At 32.5% G+C, this 7,313-nt stretch overlaps 1 pseudogene; it reads left to right on the top strand.

Annotated features, from left to right (window-relative positions):
* Positions 1-388: 388 nt before the first annotated feature.
* LOC132182018 (protein trichome birefringence-like 43) lies at positions 389-5,498 on the top strand (annotated as a pseudogene).
* The last annotated feature ends 1,815 nt before the right edge of the window (positions 5,499-7,313 follow it).

Genomic DNA, 7,313 nt, shown 5'->3' on the forward strand with positions numbered 1-7,313 from the left:
GTAAAGTCCACTTCAACCTCCTTAAACTACTACCCTAATGACAATTTACCCCCAAACTATCAATTACCACAATTTACTCCTAAAACTACCAAAACAATGACAATGTACCTCCCAATGCTAGCAAAATGATGAAATTATCTCTATAGAATTTTCAATAAGACAAAAATACTCTTGAAATTTTGAAAAAAAAAAAATTTAGTATTTTTGTTTTTATTTTAGTAGGGGTAATTTTCATATTTTTTAAAAATTGAGAGTATATTGTTATTGTTTTGGTAGTTTGAAGGGTATAAATTGTTCTAAATGATAGTTTATGGGGTAGGTTGTCATTGGGGTGGTAATTTGAAGAAGTTAAGTGGACTTTACTTTCTTTTTTTTTTTGGTGGAAAAAATGAATAAAGATGAAGCTATTCTAGTTGATGAATCTTATCTCTCAAAGTTTATCCTATACGAGATTTCCTTTTCTATGAAAGAATGTGGAATCCGTCGTCCTCTCAATTAATGAAGTCTTTCTCTTTCTTTTTGGTACCTTGCAGTGGGCCGGGTTCTGTTGACAAATCCATGGGGCATAGCATAACCTTTTCAGATTCAGGTGAGGTACACAAATACAATTGTTTTCATGTGTGTCCATCGACACATTAATCACTAAGGTCTCAAAGACATCCAAAGACGACAAATAAAACACGTTTGGCATTGCGTTTTCAGAAACCACTTGCTCAATGACTTTCAAGAAACATACCAAATAACTTACAAGTTTTCTCTTATCCGAAGTTCAATTCATAAAAAATAAAAAAATAAAAAGAAAAAGTTATGGGTTCTCTTCTATTGTTTCGGCCCAGCAATGAAGGAGGGCTGGGAAGTTGGGTATGGCCCTACTGTCCTGAAAAGTTGATGTACCGACGATATAAATGGAATGATTGAGATTTTGCCGAGGCCCACATATCCGACCACCAAAACGAAAAATGAAGGCGCACAGAAAGTTCCTCTTTTTCGGCTTTATTACTGCTTTTAACTCAGCATTTCAGAGTTTGAGGTGTGAACTGTCTATTGTCTAACATTCCTAATTTGGGACCACGTTGATGTTCATGGTTCAATCCCATCTTTTCTTTTTCGTTTGGGATTTCTTTTAATTTTTGAATGAAAACATAGGTTGGTTTGATGAAGTTTTGACAAGTGTTTATGGTTTTGAATTTTGATTTTTTGATTTTTTTTTTTAAATGGTAAAAATTGAGAAACATATTGGAAAAAAAAAAAAAAGTATTGTATATGAAGTCTTTTTTTTTTTAAAAAAAATTGTTTGGTAAAATTGTTTAGAAGTGTTTTATACAATAAAAAACAAAGAAGGGTCATTCAAAACAAAATTTGGGCATGTTGGAGATAGGGGAAGCCACTAGATAAATCGCCAGCCACCATAGATTTGGTGACCACCAACGGATTGTCTTCCACCAGCGGATTGTCACACAATCGATGGTTAATGTAATATTGTTCTAGTTGCCAATGTGGGGTTGCCAGATGGATTTGGCACCCACCACCAGGTTGGAGCTAAGAGTGTAAAGGTGGAATGGTTATTAACCGTCTAAAACCGCTAAAACCGTTAACCGGATAACCGCCTAGACATTTAGAAATCCGGTTAATAACCCTGTAATCAAATATATATATATATATACACACACAATCAAAAACACTTCTAAAGACCGTGTCATCAATGGATGCAAGTCTGCATTCTTTGTAGAAGAAAATTGATTCAGGACCAATTTCCACACTACTTGTCTGATTTACGTTCCTGTGGTGCTGGAATGGTGGATTGCATCTGCATCATTCATCACACTTCCAATAGCCAATAAAACATTTTAAAAACAAAGGACCAAAAATATAGTTAAAAAAAAAAAAAAAAAAAACTGCTTTTGGTCATGACTTAACCACTGCCAGCAACAACTAAAAACATAGAAGGCAATCTGAAAAAAAAAAAAACCCACATAGGCAGAAATTTAACTCTATAGTATAGAACCAACTGGAGTATTCAGATACATAAACATAACTAGCAAATATCTATAAGGGAAGCTTCCAATTTAGCCTTTATCTTCACTAGTTTATAACCCGCGCTATGCGCGGAATTCTTCATTATAATTTAATTTTATTAGGTCAATGTCGATAAAACGAGCCATTATGGACATCGACTGCGGAATGATATTTTACGATCTTAAGTGTTCCACATAACTTAAGAGCAATTTTTACCATATATATATATATATATAAAAGCTCTTAAGTACCATCTCTTTACAAGCCCCTTTTTTACTCATATTTATCAAGCTCAGATTCAACTTGTAGATCTCTTATTTCAAATGAAGTGATGTGACAAATTAATCCCTTACGAGTCTGGCATGATTACAAGTTATGACATTTTTATGGGTGTAGAAAACAAATTTGGTGCTTACAAATTAGTTACTTAACAAAGTTTAATGTTCTCTTGCATCCTATGTTATAAAATATGCAGGAGTACAATGTTTCTGTGATGCTTCTGTGGAATGCATTTTTGGTCGACATTATACCTAAAAGAGATACGGGCGGGTTTTAAAAAAATAAAAAAAAGCCTGACACAAAAACATGGGAAGGAATTGATGTGTTAATATTCAACACGCAGTGGCGGAGCCAGCTATTTTATATTGGGGGTGCCGCTAAAAATTTTTTGGCGTCCTAAAAATTTTTTTTACCCTAAAAATTTGATAATTTACACAATATACGCATCACAAAAAATATCTATAAAAGTTCATAAATATGTTCTAAAATTGATATATTATAAATGTAACATGTCGACACTATATCAAAAAGATAGAAATACAAAAAAAAAAGTGTCAAGAACTGCACTTTATGGTCTCTTAGAAGTACAAAATTATCAAGTATCGAATCTAAATCGAAACTCTCACTCCAAAAAAAACAAGGGAAATTTCACCAACTATACATCATTGAGATATTACATCAAACATGTGATGCGTGTTAAGTTTGAGTAATGCCAAAAAAGGAAACAAATGCTTATATGCCTCACAATCAAAGCTTAAACCATAATGACAATAAACAAGAGCAATTCAAGTCATGAATCAAGGTAAGTCGCTCAAGAATGTCACTTAGGCATTTTGTCAAACATGTGGTGTGCACAAATATTTAGTCATGTGCAAAGACCTCACGGATAATGGAAAATCATACCTAAATACATCACAAACAATGTGTATAACACAACCACTACCAGAATCAAGCATAACAATTAACAAGAAATGAGACAAGATTAAATCATGGGAATCATACCTAACATGTGCAATTTCAATAGAATATTGAGAAGAAATTCACGCAAAAATAAGGCCAATTAAATATACTACAATGTGAAAATAAAACAAAATAAAAGATTCAAAGAAAACAAGCTATACCTACAACCAACTGTTGCCTATTGGAGCTTTCACCTAAAAGAATTATATATACATCCACCTCTCTTCGGTTGCAGAGAAACTTGAAGAAAGTGAAAGAAAATAAAAATGTTAAGCACTAAGTTTATCCATTTTACTTTCATGGTTACCTATAGGCTGTAGCTAGAAATTTGACTGAGATCTGCAGCCGGCTTGTTTGGCCGTCGATTCGCTCGATATTGAGGCCTAACGGAGTACCGAAGCGGTGAGAAACTGAGAAAATGAACGGTTTTTTTTCTCGGTGGGACTGGTTTTTGCCGTCAACAGATTGGGTTGAATGGGGATGGGGGTGCGCCATGCGGGAGAAGAGATGGGGGTGCCGGGGTGCGGGAGATTGGGTAATGCTGTAATGGGTAGGGTAGGTAAAATTGTAAAAAGATTTTTTTTTTTTTTTTGAGGGTGCCGTGTGTTAAAAAAAAAAAAAAAAAATTTAAAAATCCACGGCACCCCCAAGGTACCACGTGGCTCCGCCACTGTAACGGAGCACCGAAGCGGTGAGAAACTGAGAAAAGGAACGGTTTTTTTCTCGGTGGGACTGGTTTATTTGTTGTCAACAGATTGGGTTGAATGGGGATGGGGGTGCGCCGTGCGGAAGAAGGGATGGGGGTGCTGGGGTGCGGAAGATTGGGTAATGCTGTAATGGGTAGGGTAGGTAAAATTGTAAAAAGATTTTTTTTTTTAGGGTGCCGAGGGTTAAAAAATAAAAAATAAAAATCCTTGGGGGTGCCGTGGGTACCACGTGGCTCCGCCACTGTCAACACGTGGCACCACTGGCTTTACACTGGAAGGAAACAACCGTGAGATTGATTTACATGAATCCCTTATTTTTAAGCTAAGTTTTAATCGCAAAAATCGAAAAAAAAAAAAAAAAATAAAATTAAAATTAAAATTAAAATTAAAATTAAAAAATCCACGGCACCCCCAAGGTACTACGTGGCTCCGCCACTGTAACGGAGCACCGAAGCGGTGAGAAACTGAGAAAGGGAACAGTTTTTTTCTCGATGGGACTGGTTTATTTACCGTCAACAGATTTGGTTGAATGGGGATGGGGGTGCGCCGTGCGGAAGAAGGGATGGGGGTGCCAGAGTGCGGGAGATTGGGTAATGCTGTAATGGGTAGGGTAGGTAAAATTGTAAAAAGATTTTTTTTTTTTTTTTTTTTTTTTTTTTTGAGAGTGCTGTGGGTTAAAAAGAAAAAATAAAAAAATAAAAATCCTTGGGGGTGCCACGGCACCCCCAAGGTACCACGTGGCTCCGCCACTGTCAACACGTGGCACCACTGGCTTTACACCGGAAGGAAACAACTGTGAGATCGATTTACATGCATGAATCCCTTATTTTTAAGCTAAGTTTTAATTGCAAAAATCGAAAAAAAAAAAAAAAAAAAAAGGGGGGGGGGGGGGGGGGGGGGGATGAGTACTTTTTAATTGCATGATACCTGGGATTTCATTGAAGACGGAAAGCACAAATACAAAGACATGAATCGCTTGGCTGCGTATGAAATAGGGCTTAAGGCATGGGCTCGATGGGTGGATAAAATTGTCGATCCTAGAAAAACCAAGGTCTTTTTTCAAGGAATCTCACCGGATATTTTAAGTAAGTTTTTTAAGAAATTATTTAACAATAAGTAAAAAAGTTAAATTGTTTAAGAGCAAGATCCTCCCATCTTATATATATTTGCTATTACTGTTATTTGTTAATGTTATTACCATTATTATTTGGACATCTCGTTTAATTAGGGCAAGTTATTGGGGGCTCCATAATGGAAAGAACTGCAATGGAGAAGTAAAACCCACACTTTCAGATCTACATCCAAGGCGACAACGACATCCAGCAGAACTAGTTTTGGAGAGAGTGTTTCATAACATGTCAAAGCCGGTGCACTTGTTGAATATTACATGACTGTCGGAACAAAGAAAAGATGCACATCCATCGATCGGTCTACGGCGTTGGAGGGCACTGTGGGATGGACTGCACCCATTGGTGTCTTGCCGAAGTCCTCGATACGTGGAATCAACTTCTGCATACAGAGCTTATTGGGAAATAACTTTTTACTGAATAGAAAATGTTATTTGCTTGTTGCTACATATACGTTAGTATGTTGTTATGATTTGTTAGGGATAAGGTTTTAAACTCAATTTGATTTGTATGACATTTCAATTTATTAATAAAAATTGTTTATTTTTAAAGATAAATTAGAACATTTGGCATAACTTTTTATGCATCTGTGTGACTTTTATTCATATGCATTCCTCCACGGTCAAGAACAAACATTTACGTCGTTTAAACATCAAACAACAATAATGGATATCATATTTATTTTTCTTTTTTTTTTTTTTTTTTTTGAATGGATGTCGTATTTACTTAAACAACATAAATTAAACGACTTTAATATTGAAGTCGTTTAGTTCAATGACTACAAAATATACTCGATGAACATTAACATAATCTAAAAAAACATCATATATCATACCAAAAATAATGATAGGAAACTCTTTCACAATTATTTCCCTTTATTCAATGTGAAATTTACAAAAGAAAAATAATCAAGTTGAATAAATAATATATAAATTAGTAGAAAATTTAAGGGAAAAAAATGGAAGTACATAACCACTTTTTTTTTTTTTTTTTTTTTTTTTTCAACCATCCTTCACATATATAAAATAAAAAAATAAAAAATAAAACTAATTTTAAGACATACAGGAAAACAAAGACAAAAATAAAATAAAATAATAATCTACTCAATGAACATTGACATATCAATCTAAAATAGTATCATATATCGTACAAAAAATAATGATAAGAAACTTTTTCACTATCATTTCCCTTAATTCAATGTGAAATTTACAAATAATAATAATAATAATCAATTTGAACAAATAATATATAAATCAAAAGAAAATTTAAGGGATAAAAATGGAAGAACATAACCACATTAAATAAAGATAAAAAAAATAAAAAAATAAAAAAATAAAAAAAATAAAAAATTTTAATATAATTGAAAGAATTGTCTTTTGTATACGTTTCTCAATTCCAATGAAACCTTGAAAACCAATGTCGTCCATTAATTAAGCATGTGAACAGATAAACAAATTACTCAATGAAAAACAACACAAACTAAAAAATTATTAACAAAAAATAATGATAAGAAACTATCTCTCACTATCATTTCCTGAATTCGATGTAAAATTTACAAAAGAAAAGTAATCATTTGAATACAAAATAATATAAAAATTAGAAAAAATAATAAGGGTAAAAAAAAAAAATTGGAAGAACATAAGCACCGAAAATAAGATAAAAAAACAAAAGAAAAAAAAAAGAAAATACTAATATAATTGAAAATAATGTTCTAGAAAAAAAAAAAAAAAAAAACTATAGTATAGAGAAACAACGATTGGAAAATTGAAAAAAATTGTTGTAGGAAAAAATAAAAAATAAAAGAACTGTAGTATAATTTTTCATTGAGAAACAACGAATGGAAACTCTCTCTCTCATCTTTTTCCGGAATTGATTGTGAAATTTATAAAGGAACATTGGGATATAAATAAAAAGTAAAAGAAGAAAAATAAAAAATAAAATAGAAAAAAAATATAAGGGACAAAAACAAAAATGGAACATAAGCACCGAAAATAAAGATAAAAAACGTATAAAATGAAAATACTAATATAATTGAAAATAACTGTTTTAGCCAAAAAAAAAAAACAAAAAAAAAAGAAAAGAACTGTAGTATAATTTTTCATTGAGAAATAACGGTTGAAAAATTGAAAAGATCTATTGTAGCAAAAATAAATAAATAAAAGAATTGTACTATAATTTTTCATTGAGAAACAAAGATTGAAAACTCTCTCTCCTTCTCTCTCTC

Source organism: Corylus avellana, chromosome 5, assembly GCF_965113065.1.
Source record: "Corylus avellana chromosome 5, dhCorAvel1.hap1.2, whole genome shotgun sequence".
NCBI classification, from domain to species: domain Eukaryota; kingdom Viridiplantae; phylum Streptophyta; class Magnoliopsida; order Fagales; family Betulaceae; genus Corylus; species Corylus avellana.